Source organism: Crotalus tigris, unplaced genomic scaffold (genome assembly GCF_016545835.1).
Source record: "Crotalus tigris isolate CLP2741 ecotype Arizona unplaced genomic scaffold, ASM1654583v1 scf7180000020062.1902635, whole genome shotgun sequence".
Classification (NCBI taxonomy): domain Eukaryota; kingdom Metazoa; phylum Chordata; class Lepidosauria; order Squamata; family Viperidae; genus Crotalus; species Crotalus tigris.
In genome coordinates, this window is record NW_024097841.1 from 1,655,344 (window position 1) to 1,677,393 (window position 22,050).

Sequence of the window (22,050 nt, forward strand, 5' to 3'; positions counted from 1 at the left end):
TAGATAAAATAGTTTTGGGTTTTTAAAAAAAATTAACTCACAGGTCCAAGAGACCTTGTAAAGCTAAGCACAAAACAAGAGTTTAAATTTAATTCATTGTTGGGCTTACTCAGCAGATCCTAATAGCAGTTGCAATGGTTAGAAACGCCTTTCTCGAAATGTCAGTCGATCGATCTCACAATAGCAGATCAATAATCACTAACAGTAGTTTGTTGGGGAATTTGCTAACAAGGAGTGGAATGAGTATGACATGCCAAACATGATTGGGGGGGGCATTTTAATAGCATACTCTGTGGACTGTTATGTTCTCCAAACTGAAGGAAGACCTGTGATGGATGTCTATGGAGATTCATCTAGGTCAGGGGTAGGCAACCTTGGCTCTTTTATGACTTGTGGACTTCAACTCCCAGAATTCCCCAGCCAGCAAAGCTGGCTGAGGAAATCTGGGAATTGAAGTCCACAAGTTATTTATTGTTTTCACACCTGTAGATCAAATCTTGCCAGACTGATGACTCTACTATCTGCATCTACAAAAATCTGGGAACTAATAGGGAGTGGCTGTCTTCACCCTCTTTCTTCCACACAGAATATCTGATCTGAGTTGCCTCTTATGCCTCTGGAATAAATGTCCTCTCTCCCGAGAATCCCCCTCCTCATTTCGTTCTGTCACATCCCTTTCACCAAGCAGGGTTTGGGATGGCACAGAGATAATGGATAAGCGATCAGCAGATCTAGCGTGACGTGATTTAAAGGCATCTTGGTTCCAATTCTGTCCTCAGAAGGTTTCAGGTCTAACTTCACAATTTATTTTCCTTATTTTTCTTAGAAGCTTCTTTGTTTAAAAATGGCCCATTTAGGACCGGTGGCCAAATGTCTTTGGAAATTCACCAATTTCCCCATCTCCTCCCTAGTTTGCAAACTATTGCCATTTAGATGTATTTTTGCCTGTTTGGATGGACTGTCTTACGTGTTCTCTATAGAACAGACATTGGTTGTGACCCTGATTACAATTCCACAGCATCTTAGGCTCATTTCCAGGGATCTCCTTGGCAGTCACCGATGTCAAGATGTCAGTCCCAGCCATACTATCAAAGCCTGTTTACAGGCATCATGGTTTGTATGATTGCAGCTGCTGTTCTGATGTTTTTACCTCCTCTGCTGACCCAAAGGGGACAACTTGCCACGACCAATTTGGCATGGCCATCTTGCTGTGGCCAACTCGTTGCAGGACAACTCACCCTGGCTAATTCAGCAGGGGCCAACTCGCTCCGGGACATTCAACAATTTAATTTAATTATTTTAAATAATTTAAAAATATTTTGGTTTTTGTCGTTCACATTTTTTTTTTGTCCCTCCTTTTGGCATCCTTTCTTTAATGATTCCATTCCATCATTTCTTCAATATTATTGTAACTCTGGTCCTGCAGCGAGTTGTCCTGTGGCAAGTTGGCCATTGCAAGTTGGCTGTGCCGAGTTGGCCGTGGTGATTTGAACATGGTAAGTGGTACTAGACCAGTGATGGTGAACCTTTTTTATTTTATTTTATTTATGAGACTTATATACCGCTTTAAGTGCAAGCACTCTTTAAGCGGTATACACCAGTAAGCAATGTATATACATATATTTACATTGCCCCCAACAATCTGGGTCCTCATTTTACCTACCTCGGAAGGATGGAAGGCTGAGTCAACCTTGAGCCGGTGAGATTTGAACCGCTGACCTGCTGAACACAGTCAGCTAAAGTGGCCTGCAGTACTGCACTCTTAACTGCTGCGCCACCTCGGCTCTTTTTTTTTTAGACACTGAGTGCCTCCAAACACCCCCGCCCGCCCCACCCGCTCCACCTCACCCCTGTTCCACCCCCCATCCACCCTGCCCCCGCTCTACCCCCCGCCCCACCCACCCGCAGGGCCACCTACAGCCTCCATGGCCCGCCGCAGCAGAATGACCAGGTGGCCCTGCAGCGCCATGGCAGCCATGCCCTCCGCCCATGGCCCACAGCATCATCTGTGCATGATGGGGCTCGAGGGCAGAGTCTTGTCTCTGCTGCCTGGCTGCCATGTCCTTTGCTGCACTGCTCTGTGCAGGCCGCGCCCTGGGGCAACTCTCTTCTGGAAGGACTGCTGGTGAGGAGGGGGCTGTGGGGGGAAGTGGGGTTTGGGCAGTGGCTCGCGTGCCCACAGAGAGGGCTCTGCGTGCCGCCTCTGGCACCCGTGCCATAGGTTTGCCACCACTGTACAAGACCTTCTGCCGACTGGCTGGTACCCTCTGCTTCAAGCAGTCTCCAGATTTCAGATATCCTTTTGTTTCCTCCGATCTTCTCCCTTCCTTCCAAAAGACCTTGCCAGAAGTTCCAAGTTCTAAATTAGAAGCTCTAAATCAGTGGTTCTCAACCTTTTTAATGCCGTGACCCCCAACCGGTCGTAAGTCGAGGACTACTCAACCAGTCGTAAGTCGAGGACTACTCAACTGGTGCAGCACCGTTTGCAGAATGGGACTTTTGGCGGGCTCAGCAGGGCAGAGACAGCCTGGACAATTCCTATTGGCTTTTGAAAGCCAATAGAATTAGACTCTATTCAAGAGAGTCTATTCTATTGGCTTTCAAAAGCCAATAGAATAAAAGGGAGTAGCACAGCTAAGGAAAAGGGGGGAAAAATGGCGGACTGCGTTGTTTGGCGACCCCCGTGAAATGGCCGTTCGACCCCAAATGGGGTCCCGACCCACAGGTTGAGAACCGCTGCTCTAAATCAAACCATTGAAAAGAGACTGCTCGTGATGATGCCTCCACCCTCCAATCCGTTTTGGCCAGCTGGAGAAGTGTAATTGCGAATGCCTGGCTGTCTCTGCAGTGAACTGCCAAATGGGTGAAGACAGGTGGGAAGGAGTGGTAGGTCTAATAGAGCTTGAAGGCACTGACTTTCAGGAAAGTTGTCTCTATCCCTTGGGGAAATGATTCCAGATTGTGTTATAAGGCTACATCCTTGAAGGTGCGTTTGGAAAATAAGAGCCAGCAATCAATTTATTAACGATTGGAATATTTAAAAAGAGACCGACAGAACAAATATCGTTGGCATTTATAATCAAGCTTCCGAGTTCATCGCGGTTGGCGTTCCTTCCTCCTGGGTCAGTAGGTCTGATGGAAATAAGTGCCTTGCAGGGTCACGCCAATGAAGGCTGGTTAGTGCTATGTTTTGTCCTTTCTTTATCAGCAGCCAGTGAGATGCCTCTAGGAGATTCTGCCCCAGATATCTTGTTTTGCAGGACGTTATCACTCTTTTCAGATGTTAGATGGTAAATTAATCTCTTGCCCAGTTTGGACTGTGCTGGGAGCAAGGAGACCGAGTGAGAATCCAAGGTGATGCGGAATAACATCCTAGACCAGCGGTAGGCAACCTTGGCTCTTTTATGACTCGTGGACTTCAACTCCCAGAATTCCTGAGCCAGCATGGGGGAACTATGGCCCCCTTGATGACTTGTGGACTTCAATTCCCAGAATTCCTGAGCCAGCATGGCTGGCTCAGGAATTCTGGGAGTTGAAGTCCACGAGTCATAAAAGAGCCAAGGTTGCCTACCCCGGTCCTAGACCCTTCCCTTTCTTAGGCCAGCTGAAATTCTACAAAATCACTGCACAGGCAGTCCTTGACTTATGATCACAATTCAGCCCAAGATTTCTGTTGTTAAGGGAGACATTTGTTAAGTGAGTTTTGCCGCATTTTACGTCCTTTCTTGCCACAGTTGTTCAGTGAATCACAACGGTTTGTTAAGTTAGTAACCTGATTGTTAAGTGAATTGGACTTCCCCATTGAGTTTGCTTGTCAAAAGGTCACCAAAGGTGACCCCGTGACACTGCAACTGTCCTACATAGAAGTCAGTTGCCAAACGTCTGAATTTTGATCATGTGGCCACAGGGGTGCTGCAATGGTCCTAAGTGTGAAAAATAGTTAGGTCACATTTTTCAGTGCCGTTGTAACTTCGAACAGTCACTAAATGAACTGTTGTAAATCGAGGAGTATCTGTAAGTACCTTTGAGTTTCAAGAACTTTTCTTGAGGCAGGATGGGACATGAAGAATGCAAAGAGGAGGAAGAACTTAAAATTGATCTTGAAAGCATCTCTTCTCTAACCTGCCTCCAGAAGTGGTGAATGCTCCAACACTGGAAGTTTTCAAGAAGAGACTGGACAGCCATTTGTCTGAAATGGTATAGCGTTTCCTGCCTGCGTGGGGGGTTGGACTAGATGATCTCCAAGGTCCCTTCCAACTTTTTATCATCATCATCATCATCTGTTGGATTGGGTGGGGGAATGAGGAGAGCCACCAGACGTGCAGATTGGACCTAATCAGCTACCGAGTTAAGTTGCAGTGGTTGCTGAGAAGAATGGGCAAATGTCGGTCAGTTCTCTGCCTCTGAAAATAGACATTCCAGCTGTTAAAATCAAAGCTGTTTCCATTCTGTCGAGGTCCACCCACAGCAGAAAAGAAAAATGAAATCAATTGCAGTCCTAACGCCAGTGAAGCTGCAGGCAATTTGAGCTGTTATTCTCCATGTTTAAAAATCTGTCAAAGCCAAATTTGGAAGGTTTATTTAGTGTTGAGAGGCTCCCCACCCATCAAGATAGTGCCGAAAAAGGAAAGTGTTTTTGTAAGGAGCAGCACCAGAATCCATTAGTTGTCCAGAATCTGTCAATGTATAAATAGATGTGTTCTATTTTTTTCCCCAACAGACTACTAGATTCAAAAGCCAGATTAATATCTAAGTACCTATAGCAGGGGTAGGCAACCTCGGCTCTTTTATGACTCATGGACTTCAACTCCCAGAATTCCTGAGCTATGCTGATCAGGAATTCTGGGAGTTGAAGTCCATGAGTCATAAAAGAGCCGAGGTTGCCTCCCCCTGACCTATAGCAATTCCACAGAATGCTTGAGTTGGAAGGGCCATCTGATGCCATGGAGCCCAACCCTGTTTGCAGGACCCAAATCCAAATTAAACCATCCCAGACAGAGAACTGCCTACCTGGAGTTTGAGCACATCCCATCAAGAGCACCCTGCCACCTCTTTGTTCATTGGTTCTCTGTGGAATTGCTCTTTCTGCTAGGAATCTATGGAGATTCTCAATCATCCAGGTCATGGCTGACCCAAAAGTGCTGTAGGAGTTGACCAGGTTGAGCCCGAGGGAGGGAGGGGTCAAACACGTCATCCATTTTGAGTGCCTTCCTGCCCACAAGTGATCTAAGTCCAGCCCACCTTGAATTCCTTCTACTCTTATCTCCCACTAATTTAATAATAATAATAAATTTGGAAGGGACCTTGGAGGTCATCGAGTCCAACCCCCTGCTCAGGGAGGAAACCATATACTATTTCAGACAAATGGCTGTCCAGTCTCTTCTTAAAAACTTCCAGTGTTGGAGCATTCACCGCTTCTGGAGGCAGGTTGTTCCACTGGTGAATTGTTCTAATTGAGAGGAAGTTTCTCCTTAGTTCTAGGTTGCTTCTCTCTTTGGTTAGTTTCCATCCGTTGCTTCTTGTCCTGCCTTCAGGCACTTTGGAGAATAGCTTGACTCCCTCTTCTTTGTGGCAGCCCCTGAGATACTGGAACACTGCTATCGTTCAGATTCTTGTAGAGAGCTTCAGCTTGCAATACATCTTTATACTCATTTGAACTGTCTGGATCTCTTGATTTTCCTGGTGCTTGACATCCATCTGAACTAGTGAAGGAATTCAAGGTGAGCTGGATGTAGATCTGTTGCAGGTGCAAAGGGACACATGACTGATGATATGTTTGATCTCTCCTTCGGGCTCAGCCTGGTCATCTCCTACAGGTGCTTTTCCAAAAGGCCACTGGACTTTCTTGGTTTTTTCCTTTCATTTCTCAACCAAGAAGCTTCTTTGGTTCTAACAAGTTGCTTCTTCAGATCTACCCCTTTCTACTAGGAGGTTTTTGAGATCCTCCGATGTCCTGCACTGCGGAAATAGGAGTCAATCAGTCTGGCCTCCCATGTGAGATTCTTATTTCAGGAAGGTTGAGGACAGTTATCATATCCACCACTGAACATTTCCAGCTTCTTTTTTCTCTCTTCCTAGCACTGTTCCATCTGTTCCAGGATGACCCTGGTTGCCCTTCTCTGAACTTGTCTGGATGACAACAGATGGTGGGAAATTCAGAGTAGAAAAAACAAATGTGTCCTCCACATCCACTGTGCAGAGGCAGATCTTCTGGAATAAAGAAGACAACGGAGATGGGGTTTACCAATAAAGATGCAATTGCATATAGGCAGTCCTTCACTTACAATCATTCATTTAATGACCATTCAAAGATACAACAGAACTGAAAAAGTGACAACCAGTGTTCACAGTTATGAGCATTGCAGCATCCCCCTGCTCAATGTCTAGTGCAGGGGTATGTACAGGTTTAGTATAGGGGGTACCTTCCTCAATAGTAGTAACTGTGAGAGGGATCTTAGAGTCCTAGTGGACAATCACTTAAACATGAGCCAGCAGTGCTGCAGCTGCCAAAAAAGCCAATACAGGGCTGGGCTGCATTAACAGAGGGATAGAATCAAGATCACGTGAAGTATTAATACCACTTTACAATGCCTTGGTAAAGCCACACTTGGAATACTGCATCCAGTTTTGGTCACCACAATGTAAAAAAGATGTTGAGATTCTAGAACAGTGTTTCTCAACCTTGGCAACTTTACGATGTGTGGACTTCAAGCGTTGCTAGCTGGAGAATTCTGGGAGTTGAAGTCCACACATCGTAAAGTTGCCAAGGTTGAGAAACACTGTTCTAGAAAGAGTACAGAGAAGAGCAACACAGATGATTAGGGGACTGGAAGCTAAAGCATATAAGGAATGGTTGCTGGAATTGGGTATGTCTAGTTTAATGAAGAGAAGGACGAGGGGGGATATGATAGCAGTGTTCCAGTATCTCAGGGGCTGCCCCAAAGAAGAGGGAGTCAAGCTATTTTCCAAGGCACCTGAAGGCAGGACAAGAAGCAACGGATGGAAACTAATCAAGGAGAGAAGCAACCTCGAACTAAGGAGAAACTTCCTGACAGTCAGAACAATTAACCAGTGAAACAACCTGCCTCCAGAAGCGGTTAATGCTCTAACACTGGAAGTTTTTAAGAAGAGACTGGACAGCCATTTGTCTGAAATGGTATAGGGTTTCCTGCCTGAGCAGGGGGTTGGACTAGAAGACCTCCAAGGTCCCTTCCAACATTGTTGTTGTTGTTGTTGTTATCTTCAACTCCCATAATCCCCCAGCCAGCCATGCTGAGGGGAGAGGTTTCCAAGCTGAGCCATGCTGGCTCAGGAATTCTGGGAGTTGAAGTCCACGAGTCATAAAAGAGCCAAGGTTGCCTACCCCTGCTCTAGGGAGTTCCCCAGTCCTCCAGGCCATGGTTGTTCCGAAGGTGCTTTTTCAAAAGGCAACTAAGTTTTCTTTCTTTTTCCTCGAAGAAGTTTAACACCTCATCCAAGAAGCTTCTTCAGTTCATTTGAGTTCAGTTCGGTTATGCTGGCTGAGGAATTCTGGGAGTTGAAGTCCACGAGAGAAACATTCGCTTGAAGATTAAATGATAATAAAACACCAAGTTGATCTCAACAGAGCAACAGAGCCGGAGTTGCAAACTGTATTTGGGAATCTGCAAAATATGCAAATACTATTTAACTTGCCCAAGATAAAAAAAACACACACATTTTTTTAAAGTCAGTTATAAAATTCTTCCCTCTGCAGTTCTGCAGGTTAGATACCCTAAAATCCTATGTATCTGCCTGCACAGATCTCCCTGCACAGAACCAAGGAGACTTTTTTTTTTTTTAGGTTTTAAAATTATTAACTGTTCATATTCCAGCCTTCCTATGGTGGTCTATGGCTGTAATAAAGATTTGATTTGAACCAAAAGGTGGGTCTGCTGGCCGTCATGAGAGGCTGTTGCTGCAAAGAGATGGATGGGGAGAGGGATGTAGGAGATGACCAGGCTGAGCCTATGGGGAGGGGGGTCAAGCATGTCATTAGTTTGGAGTCCCTTCACTCCCAGAAGACACTTAAGTCCAGCCCCCCCCCTTGAATTCCGTTGACTCTTATCTCCCACCAATTTGTTCAGATTTAGAGATGGTATGAAATAAATTTGTCCTCATTGCTGAGTTCTTATGCCTGACATATATGCTACATTGAACCATATATGGTTTGGGGTTTTAAGTTTCTACATAACAGACGTCTGGCTTTACTCTTCTGCTTTTGTTTTCTGTCAGAAGTGGTCTTGGAGGTCTTCTTCAAATTGGTTGTCCAGTCTCTTCTTGAAAGCTTCCAGTGATGAAGATCCCACAACATCTGAAGGCAGATTGTTCCATTGGTTAATTGTTCTCATTATTAGGAAGTTGCTCCTTAATTCCAGGTTAAATTCCTCCTTGATCAGTTTCCATCCATTGTTACTTGTCTGGCCTTTAGGTGCTTTGGAAAATAGATTAATCCCCTCCTCTCTGTGACAGCCCCTTAAATATTGGAAGACTGCTATCATGTCTCTCCTGGTCCTTCTCTTCACTAGACTAGCCATTCTTCATGAGTTTTAGCCTCCAGTCCCTTAATCATCTTTGTTGCTCTTCTTTGCAGTCTTTCTAGAGTCTCAACCTCTTTGTTTATATCATAGCAATGAAAACTGGATTCAATGTTCCAAGTGTGGTCTTACCAAGGCATTATAAAGTGGTATTAATACTTCACATGATCTTGATTCAAATTGAGGATTTCCTTCTTTTATAGTCAATCATGTATTAATCACTATTTTACCTCAAGGGCACCCACAGAATTGTGGTAAATCACATTGTAATTTGTCTTCTATGCCACATTTGTCTTCTTCCTCCATCCTTGGTAGGTTTTTGGGTAGTTTGTGCTACTTGGTCCTTGCTAATGCCATCCCAGATTCGTAGGGTTAGGATGATGCCAAATGCTAAGCCCTATCCTCAATCTTCTTCTCCTTCTTCTCCTTCTCTTCCTCCTCCTCCTCCTCTTCCTTCTCCTCCTCCTCCTCCTCCTCTTCCTCCTCTCCTCCTCCTCCTCCTCCTCCTCCTTCTTCCTTCTTCCTTCTTCCTTCTTCCTTCTTCTCTATTGTCTATCCACCCGTTTCCAACTTATACGATCCTGAGCTTTCTTTTGCCAATTGGGTCCACAATATTTGTATGGCTAAATGAAATCATCCTTAGCATTGGCTGTTATTTATTAGTAAACTAAATGAAATCAGTAACTTCCTTTCCCCAAGTAAGCCCTGAATTGTTTCCGTGTGCAATTGTTTTGCTGTATTCCATTGTTTGCATAGCCCTTGGGTATGAAAACCTGGGATGCGTGGCGTTCAGCAACAATACCTGTTGGGTTTGAGGGTTGTTCTCTCCAAACACCTGTATGTGGAAAGAGCTTTTATGCACCTCACAACGGGCAGAAGCAACCTCCTTTCCGTCACTAAAATCAACTCTGAACATGTGTCAGATAACAAAGGGCAACAGTTGCACAAATGAGTCCATTGTAATGCTCTGATTGTGGGTTTTTGCATTCCAGAGAGTTGGAAAGAATTAAGCGTTTTGCTGTCACAATTAATTAACACACTCCATAAAGAGAAACACTGTTAGCAAAGTGACATTTGCTGAGTTGACTCTGAGATGCAGTGGAAATTACAGATACTTTTTTGTAGCGTTCTCATTAAACTATCAGGAGGAAGGAATTCCTTGAGCATGTGAGCACCAAAGCCAGTTTATCTTGCTCAATTAACTATATTGAGCCATCCCCGGGTGTTCATAATGCTCTTGTTGCTGAATATCACAGATTAATGCATACTATTATGTAGCCCTTCAAGTATTCAGGCAGTTTAACACTTGCTCTTCAACGTAGAAGTGAGTCTATGGCTCCATTGGAGCTTATGTCTAAGAAAGGTAGATGGGTCCAAAACACCATTTTTGTATTAATTAATCCATTACCAAGTAAATATTTTTAAAGTATTTTTGAACCCTGCTATGAGCTCCTCCGAATATAAATTGTTGCTTATATTAAGCAGTGCAAAGAATCTAGCCAACTAAAGTTCAGTACTAAATTGATGGCAGGTAAGGATCAACAGAATTCAAGAGGGGTTGGACTTGGATCATTTGCAGCAATGTAAGGACACTAAGCTGATAACACATTTAACTCCACCCCGCAGCTCTGCCTGCTGTTTTCCTACAATTCTTGTTATAGCTTGAATAAATCTTTTGTGCTACAGCTTAACAAATGATCCTGATCCTTTGCGCCTGACATTAATCTTGTCCTATAACTACTGCTTAATGGGCTCTGTTCTGATCTCTTGAAGTGTTTAGGATAGCCCCTCGCATACCTCATTATGGCAGTCCATTTGGGACTGCTGAAATCAATTATTCCTTCAATGAATGTATGAATCTGGCTAATGCAGTGGTTCTCAACCTTTCTAATGCCGCGACCCCATCATACAGTTCCCCATGTTGTGGTGACCCCCAACCACTTATACATCACCGGGTGCCAAGGGTATGGCCAAAGAAAAGGGGAAAAAAATGGCGGACAGCCTTGTTTGACGACCCCCGTGAAATGGTCGTTCGACCCCAAATGGGGTCCCGACCCACAGGTTGAGAACCACTGGGCTAATGGATCTTCTTGGGTTGAAGCCAGCTTGAGAATAATTTCACATGGGAAGAAGTAATTCTGACCACCGTCACCATCTCAGATTCTCCAATAACCCTAAATTCAGATACTCTCCAAAACAGTCAGAAAGCAAACCAGGATGGGCTGAGATAATTAACAGGTGGCTTATCTCAATCCTCCACCCACTATTCCTTTGGTCTGCACCATCCCAGAAGTGTGATTAATGACCCAAGCAGACTCTGCACCAGCCTCAACTCTCTCGCTCAGACTCCATAATTGTAAAGATAAAGATCCTGAAGATTATTGCAATATTCCTTCCTGACATTTCACAACCCAGAAACATCTTCTGCATGGTCTCAAGTACAGGTTTGAGTCAAGGAGCAGTTAAGATTTTGCCATTAGCCTCCCCATCAAATCTAACAAAAAGAGAATTCTGAACGATCTTTATTCTTATGAGCCTTCTGCTGTTTACATTTCTGTTTGTTGATTCCCCCCCCCCCATCCTTCTTCAAATATTAAAGAGTTGACACTGACATGGTGCTACATATGACTTGAGGACGTTTGAGAAGAATTTTATTGCAGTTTGTCACGGAAATAGATGAAGTATTGAAAGACAAATTTACTGCCTGTAAGAATCTAACTTTGACAGCAATGCAGAAGAGGGCATGCAGTCTTCATTAGCAAACATCCCCCCCCCATCCCATTTAGTCTAACGAGCTCAAGCTAATTAAACCAGCTCTGGTGCTAGGAAAGTTCAAAATGTGAGTTCTTCATGACTCATTTTATTAAGAATTCACCATGCATTAATATAAGATTATGAACGCTTTTTTGTATTCAGGGTTGTTGTTTTTTTTTTTTTTTTTTAAAAAAAAAAACTTGCAGACAAAATCTTCTGCTTTTCTATTGGTGGCTTTTAATTGTGCTTTGCTGTTTTCAGAATTGTGTACATGCCCCACAAGAACAGGCTGTTACCATGCTGTTGTGTTGCTGCCCAGTTCTTCTAGGTGTCAATAAAAAAATGAAACGGCCAGAAATGGCTTTTCTCTCCTAGAGGAATTTAGTGATGTGCTTTGTGTTGAAAGAGAGGTGCTGATTTCTCTTCTGGAAATGCCATACCAGATGTGATCGATCACACACACACACACACACACACATACATGTGCCTGCACACACACACACACACACACACACACACACACACACACGTCTCTTCCTGTCATTGTCAGCTCAATTTTTTTTATTTTATTTTTTTACTAAATAGGGTACATTTCAGAAAACTCATTACTCTCGCTCCCACCCTGGGCCAGACAGCAGCAGCAACAACAACAATCTGATAGAATTGAGAACTAGACAATGAACACCATTGGTGCTGGTTAACAGCTGCAGTAACAATTTCGTTGCATTGCACCATTTTTGTTGTTGTTGTTGTTGTTGTTAAGAAAGTTGCATCTTTAAAAAAAGGTGCATTTTCTTTTCTTTTTGCATAAATTATAGAGAAGTCGGTGGAACGCATGAAAAATTAAGAGACTGAGATGGATTGAATTAGAACGTATGGAACATAGACTAATAGAGCTGGAAAGGATCTCCTTGCTTGAGTAGGAGACCCTATACCCTTTCAGATAAATAGTTGTCCAGTCTCTTTTTGAAATCCTTCAGTGACTGAGCACCAACAACTTCTGCAGGCAAGCCATTCTACTCTTCTGTCAGCAAATTTCTCTTTAGCTCTAGGCTGCTTCTCTCCTTTACAATAATTTCCATCCGTTATTTCTTGTCCTGCCTTCTGGTGCTTTGGAAAATAGGTTGACCCCCCCTCTCTTCTTTGTGGCAGCCCCTCAATACTGGAATGCTGCTATCATGTCTCCCCTAGTCCTTCTTTTCACTAGACTAGACTAAGGTGACCAACCGTCCTCCTTTAGGGAGGACAATCCTCCTTTTGTGAGTTCAGTCCTCCCTCGAAAAGTATCCTTCTACATGTCCTCCTTTTTGATATTTGAAGACTAATCTGCAGGGCTGTTTTTTTTTCTCAGAACAGCATTCCGGCACCTTTTTTTGATGTTTTTTTTTCAACTTTTGCATGAGCTGTGCTACTCCCCCTATTGGCTTTCGAAAGCCAATAGGAATTGCTGCTGAGCGCGCCAAATTGCTGCTGAGCACGGCCGGCAAACTTTGCACATGCAACTTGTCTGCAGCAAAGGTGAATTGGCAAGAACTTTGCACCCCTCCCTGCTACCCAACTGCACATCTCCTAGTTCAGTGGTTCTCAACCTTTCTAATGCCGTGACCCCATAATACAGTTCCCCATGTTGTGGTGACCCCCAACCACTTATACATCACCAGGTGCCAGGGGCGTGGCCAAAGAAAAGGGGGAAAAATGGCGGTCAGCCTTGTTTGGCGACCCCTGTGAAATGGTCATTCGACCCCAAATGGGGTCCCGACCCACAGGTTGAGAACCACTGTCCTAGTTAGTCCCAAAGATACCTGGAGGAGACTGGAGCAGCGATGCCACGGTCACTTTCTCTTGATCTTCGGCTCTGCTAGGGCAATAATGGCTGCGGGCGCAAGAGGCGGGGCGGCGGGGCTGTTGCGGGCAGGTGTGTGAGGGGCGGTGGGGGCTGGCTCTACACGGGGCTGCACAGGTTGGGCGGTGGTGCTGGCGGGGCGGCTGCAGGTGGGGTGTGTCAATGGCGGGCTGCCCCCCGGGGCTGGAGCTGGCACAGCTGGTGCTTTGGGAGCCGCGGGGCCCACTCTGCATTTATCATATTATAATGTATTCTATGTTATTGTTGCAATGAATAAAATGTTTCTTTTATGTACGATATTTTTTTCTTCAATTTATTTGTGTCCTCCTTTTCATTGTAAAAAAGTTGGTCACCTTAGACTAGACATACGCAAATCCTGCAACTGCTTTTCATATTTTTAGCCTCCAGTTCCCTAATTATCTTTGTTGAATACGGAGCAGGAGTGAGCCGTCAAACACCCCCATTATTCCAAGTCTTGGAAGTGGCCAGAGGCTGTAATGAGACAGAAGGGGGAAATTATTAAATGGCTCCAGAAACTATCAAAGCCGTGCAGGGTTACTTCTACGCAGTTTTCTTTATTGCTCCTCACTTACAGCCAGAAAACTTGCCGAACTAAATCAGAATTATACCATTAAACAACTCCTAGGGAGGCGTCGTCTTGATTCCCTTCCTTTCAGCCAAACTATCTGAACTTGGCTGTCTCTGGAATGCACTAAGTCCCTCCTGGGAATCTGGGCTACATTCCTCCTGGGAGTTATCAGTTAACCCAGGGGTAGGCAGCCTCGGCTCTTTTATGACTCATGGACTTCAACTCCCAGAATTCCTGAGCCAGCATGGGGGGAACTACGGCCCCTTCATGACTGGTGGACTTCAATTCCCAGAATTCCTGAGCCAACATGGCTCAGCTTGGAAACCTCTCCCTTTCCCCTCAGCATGGCTGGCTCAGGAATTCTGGGAGTTGAAGTCCACGAGTCATAAAAGAGCCGAGGTTGCCTACCCCTGGGTTAACCTATTTAAGTTACCTCAAAAGTGCTTTTTTTAAAAGGCAACTGGATGGCAGCACCTATCCTCCCAGCCCCCCACCCTCCAGTCACAACTGGTGAAGCCTCTTGGACGAGAAGCAAAACGTCTTCTTTTTCTTCCTCCGAGAACAGTCCAGTTGCCTGTTGAAAAAGCACCTTTAGAGACAACTCTGACCTGGATGACTGAGGATCTCCATAGATATTTATTTAACTTACATTAAACCTTAGGTTTAGTTTTGTTTTGGGCCTTCCACTATTGGATATTGGTCCCTAGCCCAGAAGCCAGGTGTTTAAAAAAAATAGTCCAACCTGATTTTAATAGGTATTATCTCCTCCTTGGCCTGGTGTGGCATTTGATGTCTTCACCTTTGACTGTGAAGAGATTTTATCTGTGTAGATCAATGTTTGGCCACTTAAAGATGTGTGGATTTCAACTCCCAGAATTCCTCAGCCAGCATTCCCATATTCTTTCCTCCTTGGTCTAGTGCAGGGGTAGGCAACCTTGGCTCTTTTTATGACTCGTGGACTTCAACTCCCAGAATTCCTGCCAGCCATGCTGAGGGGAAAGGGAGAGGTTTCCAAGCTGAGCCATGCTGGCTCAGGAATTCTGGGAGTTGAAGTCCACAAGTCATGAAGGGGCCGAAGTTCCCCCATGCTGGCTCAGGAATTCTGGGAGTTGGAGTCCACGAGTCATGAGGGGGCCATAGTTCCCCCATGCTGGCTCAGGAATTCTGGGAGTTGGAGTCCACGAGTCATGAGGGGGCCGTAGTTCCCCCATGCTGGCTCAGGAATTCTGGGAGTTGGAGTCCATGAGTCATGAGGGGGCCGTAGTTCCCCCATGCTGGCTCAGGAATTCTGGGAGTTGGAGTCCATGAGTCATAAAAGAGCCAGGGTTGCCTACCCCTGGTCTAGTGCTAGGAGAGCACTACTCACTTTGTATCCTTGATGTTTGATCCTTTTCTGACAGCGAGAACAATCAATGAATGGAACAGCTTGCTTTGAGAAGTTGTGGGTGCTTCATCACTGGAGGCTTTCAAGAAGAAACCTGACTCAACTCCATAGTTGCACCTGCTCTCGCTCACAGTTTTCCAAACAGCAAGGGAGGGGATGGGTGAATTCCTAAGGACGGAGGGAAGCTCCGGAATGCAAGAGAGCCATCTGTTGCCGGCAAGACATTATCCACCAAGGTCAAGTTATGAAATGTTTGAGCAGCGCAGACAATCTTTTCCCAAAACAAAAGAACTGAACCCAACTGGTGAACTATGAACTGTGAGTAGCCCGGAGGGGGAAAAAGGGGTTTACCTATGTGGGATTTTGCGGGAAAATCCCAAAAATGACTTTGCTTCTGTGTACCTGTTATACCTCCTTTCCATTACCAATAATTTGGTAATTTAAAAGAGCTGAGAGTTTCTTTGGTTGAATGTGCCAAATGGGACGGTTGACACTGGAGAGCCGCTTGCCAAAAATGTTATAGGTTCTCCTGCTTGACCAAGGGGTTGGACTAGATGACCTACAAGGTCCCTTCCAACTCTGTTATTCTAAGTCATGTTCCCTTGCTCTACATTTTCCTTAGATTCATCTTTGTTGTCCCTTTGGTTTGATTCCCAGATTTTTATTTTTATTTCTTCTGAGTTGACCTATGACGATCCTAACAATCTTTTCCGTCTCTGATGCTGTGATTGCTCTCGTTTCCCCCTGTGAGGTGGAGGCTGACTCCCAGAGAATCTGGGTGTCTTTGGTGGGGTGTCAGATGCTTCTGATCTCTCAAATTCTCCCCTCCATCTTGGTTTCTGGAGAAGCATCCTTAAGATGTTCTGCAGGCATCCAAAGTATGGATGATTAAATAAAGATGCCTGCTATCCTGAGAAGCAATCTTACTGCTAATATTAACATTGCTAAATTAGAAGATGCTAATTATGTTCTTCATTAAAAGATGGAAAGGGGCAACAGAAGGAGGGGGGAGTTCCTTTGTTCTCTGTCTTTTCTTTTAAGAAAGGAGGTGGTGATGCTTTGGAAGTATAGCTTTGTCTTCCATAGAGGAGGAACAGCTATGTCAGAGCTAGGAAATTTGTAGATGATGATTGAGTTAAATTGTAGAGGGCAACTGAGGCAATGTTTGCATGGTGGTGGCTTCTTCTATTCTGTTAATTTATTTCCTTCCTTCCTTCCTTCCTTCCTTCCTTCCTTCCTTCCTTCCTTCCTTCCTTCCTTCCTTCCTTCCTTCTTTCCTTCTAGTAAATATGACAGATCTTTTATGCAAAGTATGTCTTGTCCTTTTACTACTCCCCTAATTTTGAAGTGTTCAGAGGTTTTTGAAAAAACAGATTGGACTGTAAATCATCAGTAGGTAGCAGGGACTTCATAGGTACCAATACATCTCAATGGCTTTGTTGATATCCATCAGGTTTCCTGATCTACCTGATTTTAAGAAGAAGAAAAAATCTTATACAAATAAAATAGGAAGCTGGCCTGTAAAGTGGGAATTGAAGAAAATTGGAAAAGAAACTGGCAAGACAAAAAGGCCCTTCTGTAGCAAAATATTTATTTGCAGAAATGGCTTTGGGCCACATGAAGATGTCTCTGAGACAGCAGATATAACTTTGGGAGGCAGTTTGCTTTGTGATAAACAAGCATCTTGTAATTGGCCATGGCAGAGTCAGATCCAAAGAGAATCTGATAGAAAAACCTGGATTTTCTTCAAAGGGAAAACACTTTAAACAATTATTTTCTGCTAAATTACACAACTCAGTAAGGATTTTCTGCAGCCTTTATGGTGGGAATGAGTTCACTTTTCCATGTGATTTAGTGGGCTGGGAAAAAACTTTACACAGACATGCTTTTTCTTTTTTCTTTTGCATAGGAATTGAATTAAACCCAAATTCATTTTTTAAAAGACAGAGTCATTGTTTTCTCTCTATGTATGTTAGAGTTACTGAAGAAGCCAAGGCAATATTTTATTCCTAAGAAAGAGAAAAATTAGTCCTTTGTTCTCTTATGAGCATTTCTCCTCTAGTTTATGGTGAACAGAGGCAGAACACACTACCTACACCCAGTGGAAGTCAACAGTGCTTAGCGCCTTCACAGGGGCCTTTTGTGAAATCCATACAAATCGGTTAAAAAAACCCCTCCTGGCTACTCAGCCTGGCTGCAGTTTGCATATCTGTGATAAAAAGTTCCACAGAGGAGTTTTAATTTCCATAAAAATTCATAAAAGCCATTTTCCGCATGACTCGACATAGAAAGATTTTGGGAAAGGCTATTTCTTCTATGGCTTTATTGATGAGAATCACACAAGATGTAAGATAACGTGGGGTCTTACATCTTTTACACTTGAGTAGATGCAAAAAATGGTAGATGAATAGAATGGAATGGAATAGAATAGAATAGAATAGAATAGAATAGAATAGAATAGAATAGAATAGAATAATGATGGAATAGAATAGAACAGAATGCAGAATAGAATAGAATAGAACAGAATAGAATAATGATGGAATAGAATAGAATAGAATAGAATAATGATGGAATAGAATAGAATAGAACAGAATGCAGAATAGAATAGAATAGAACAGAATAGAATAATGATGGAATAGAATAGAATAGAATAGAATAGAGCTGGAAGGGACCTTGGAAGTCTCCTAGTCCAGCCCCTTGCTCAGGCAGAAGAACCTATATCAGTGATGGCGAACCTTTTAGAAACTGAGTGCCTAAATTGCAACCCAAAACCCACGTATGCATCGTCGAGTGCCGGGTGGGTGTGGCCCATGGGGTGGATGTGGCCCATTGGGTGGGTGTGGCTGTGGTGGTAACAGCAGACTGGGTGAGACTAAAAAGTTCAATCAATCAATTCCAACTTTGCAAGATCTTTTTTTTCCCTGCGAGAAGTTGAAATTGATTGATTGATTGAACTTTTTTTTTTTTTTTGCACACGGCAGCAGAAGCCTAAAACAAAAAGGTTTTATAAAACCCAGCTGAAGGCCTAGGACTGGGGCGATGGCGCACGTGCCCACAGAGAGGGCTCTGAGTGCCGCCTCTGGCACCCATGCCATAGGTTCGCCATCACTGACCTATATTATTAATTGTCTATGTTTGTGAACTTAATTTACACGTAGATGTTTGGTAGCCAACGTGACTGATTAATACTTCTTTCTGGTACGCAGCATACAATTGTGTGAATGTGCGGTGAAAATCACAGTGCAGGAATATTTGCACCCAACAAACAGCTGTGTTGAGTTGAATAACAGATCTAGAAAATGCAGACTTTAATTAATCTGTGTTTTCTGTTGGGATTGCAGTACCATCTGATTTACTTTTCAATGTTGAAAAGTATAATTGTAGCTTTCGCCCACATTGGAGCTGCAGGTTTATCCCTCGAGAAGTTGATTTCCTTCATCTGATTTCCCCCTCCCCACAATCCATATGAAGCCAACAGTACAAGTTGTGAGACCCTGATAATGGATGAGGCTTAAATGCCAGCAATCAGAGAACAAGGCTGCCTTTATACAATCCATGGTTGTATAAACAGAGGCATAGAATAAAAGCCACATGAAATATTAGTACTGCTTTATAAAGCCTTAGTAGGGCCACACCTGGAATACAGCATTTTGGCCACCACGTTACAAAAAAAAAAAAAAGGTTGAGACTTTGGAAAAAGTACAAAGGAGAGCAACTAAGATGATTTTTTTGGGAAACAAAAAACTATGAAGTACGGTTGAAGGAATTGGTTATGGCTAGTCTAGAGAAAAGAAGAAGTAGGGGTGACATGATAGCAGTCTTCCAATATTTGAAAGGCTGCCACAAAGAAGAGGGGGTCAGCGTATTCTCCAAAGCACCAGAAGGCAGGACAAGAAGCAACAGATGGAAACTAATCAAGGAGAGATCTAATCAAGAATGAAGAAAAAAATTCCTGACAATGAGAACAAGTAACCAGTGGAACAGTTTGCCTTCAGAAGCTGTAGGTGCTTTACCACTGGAGGCTTTTAAGAAGAGACTGGACAGCCACCTATCTGAAATGGTACAGGGTCTCCTTTTTGAGCAGGGGGTTGGACTAGAACAGTGATTCTCAACCTTTCTAATGCCGTGACCCCATAATACAGTTCCCCATGTTGTGGTGACCCCCAAGTGGGTGTGGCCACCAATAAGAGGGAGTAGGAGAGCTAGGGTAAAGGGAAAAAAATGGCGGACAGCGTGGTTTGGCGACCCCCGTGAAATGGTCATTCGACCCCAAATGGGGTCCCGATCCACAGGTTGAGAACCACTGGACTAGAAGACCTCCACGGTCCCTTCCAATCCTATTCTGATTGATTGATTGATTGATTTAGCAATGTGAGGTTTGGGGAATATATTTCCTAGGCATTTTATTATCGCTGACACCAAAGGAACCGCCTGTAAAGCAGCATTGGTGCAAAACCTGGGAGTTAGTGGGATGAACTTGTAGCCACACAGAAAATAAAAATTGGGGGAAAACCTTCTAAACTAAGCAAGAAAATGGTTAGGGAGCACCTGTCCAGCCTAGATGAGTTCAAATCGCCAGGACCAGATGGATTACACCCCAGAGTTCTCAAGGAACTGGCAGATGTGATATCGGAGCCACTGAACTATATTTTTCAAAGATCCTGGAACACAGGGGAACTACCAGAGGACTGGAAAAGAGCTGATGTAGTTCCCATCCTCAAAAAAGGAAAAAAAATGGATCCAGGAAATTACAGACCTATCAGCCTGACCTCAATACCTGGGAAGATCCTGGAAAAGATAATCAAACAACGAATCAACGAACACCTAGAGGCAAACAAAGTCATTACTAAAAGCCAACATGGGTTTGTCAAAAATAGATCATGCCAGACAAATCTTATTGCATTCTTTGACCAAGTGACAAAATTAGTGGATCAGAGGAATGCTGTGGACATAATTTACTTGGACTTCAGTAAGGCATTTGATAAAGTAGATCACAACCTACTACTTGACAAGATAGATAAATGTGGGGTAGACAGAACCACCACCAGATGGATCCGTAGCTGGCTGACCGGCCGTACTCAGCGAGTGGTCCTCAATGGAACTGCATCTATATGGAGGGAAGTGTGTAGTGGGGTGCCCCAGGGCTCTGTTCTGGGCCCAGTACTCTTCAACATCTTCATCAACGATTTGGATGAAGGGATAGATGGGGAACTCATCAAATTTGCAGACGACACCAAGCTGGCAGGAATAGCCAACACTCCAGAAGACAGGCTTCAGATACAGAAGGATCTGGACAGACTTGAACACTGGGCACTAACTAACAAAATGAAATTCAATGGTGAAAAAAGCAAGGTTCTACATTTAGGCAAGAAAAACCAAATGCACAAGTACAGCATAGGTGGCACCATGCTCAATAGTAGTAACTGTGAGAGGGACCTCGGAGTCCTAGTAGACAATCACCTAAATATGAGCCAGCAGTGTGCTGCAGCTGCCAAAAAGGCCAACACAGTGCTAGGCTGCATTAACAGAGGGATAGAATCAAGATCACGTGAAGTATTAATACCACTCTTCAATGCCTTGGTAAGGCCACACTTGGAATACTGCATCCAGTTTTGGTCACCACGATGTAAAAAAGATGTTGAGACTCTAGAAAGAGTACAGAGAAGAGCAACAAAGATGATTAGGGGACTGGAGGCTAAAACATATAAGGAACGGTTGCTAGAATTGGGTATGTCTAGTTTAACGAAGAGAAGGACAAGGGGGGACATGATAGCAGTGTTCCAATATCTCAGGGGCTGCCATAAAGAAGAGGGAATTAAGCTATTCTCCAAAGCATCTGAAGGCAGGACAAGAAGCAACGGGTGGAAACTAATCAAGGAGAGAAGCAACCTAGAACTAAGGAGAAACTTCCTGACAGTTAGAACAATTAATCAGTGGAACAGCTGCCTCCAGAAGCAGTAAATGCTCCAACACTGGAAGTTTTTAAGAAGAGACTGGACAGCCACTTGTCCGAAATGGTGTAGGGTTTCCTGCCCGAGCAGGGGGTTGGACTAGATGACCTCCAAGGTCCCTTCCAACTTTACTACTACTATTATTATTATTATTATTATAACTAATACTGCATCTGGTTCTGGTCCCCACAATAATAAAAAAGATGTTGAGACTATGTCAAAAGTACAGAAAAGAGCCACAGAAATGATTAGGGGACCGGAGGCTAAAATATACAAACAAGGTCACAAGAATTGGCTATCTCCAGTCTAATGAAAAGAAGGACTAGGGGAGCCATGATAGCAGTGGTGGTGCAGTGAGTAGAATGCAGTATTGCAGGTTAATTCTGCTGGCTGCCAGAAGTTCGATCTTGACCTGCTCAAGATTGACTCAGCCTTTCATCCTTCCGAGCTTGGTAAAATGAGGAGTCAATGTGCTGACTCTGTGAACTGCTTAGAGAGGGCTGTAAAGCACTACAAAGTGGTATATAAGTCTAAGTGATAGTGATAGTGTTCCAATATTTGAGGGGCTTCTAACAAGACAAGGGGGTCAAACTATTTTCCAAAGCACCAAAAGGCAAGACGAGAAACAGTGATGGAAACTAACCAAGAACAGAAGCAGCCATTTTCTCTATTGCTTTTAGAATTAGTTGATGCTGGGAGGAGGGATTGGGATGAGAGTTCAGTTAGTCATAATAATAATAATAACTCTGCCGTGGGAATCCAAGGAATCCAAACTGGGTCCAGAGCTGATAATGTTTCCCCTCAGCATGGCTGGCTCAGGAATTCTGGGAGTTGAAGTCCACGAGTCATGAAGGGGCCATAGTTCCCCCATGTTGGCCCAGGAATTCTGGGAGTTGAAGTCCATGAGTCACGAAGGGGCCAAGGTTGCCTACCCCTGTCCTAAAACAATGTTTTCCAACCTGGGCATCTTTAAA

The 22,050-nt window shown here is 43.9% G+C and overlaps 1 protein-coding gene across 3 annotated transcripts in view; it reads left to right on the top strand.

The window, feature by feature from the left end:
* The window catches only part of NEXMIF (neurite extension and migration factor), a 202,073-nt gene that overhangs the window by 45,791 nt on the left and 134,232 nt on the right, over positions 1–22,050 (top strand). Inside the window, exon 1 of one of the 3 annotated variants that reach the window (XM_039365377.1) lies at positions 15,147–15,443. The exons of the other annotated variants lie outside the window; for them this stretch is intronic. The gene's annotated coding sequence lies outside the window, so the exon portion shown is untranslated. Of the gene's footprint in view, positions 1–15,146; positions 15,444–22,050 lie in introns of those variants that run through there. 3 annotated transcript variants of the gene reach the window in all.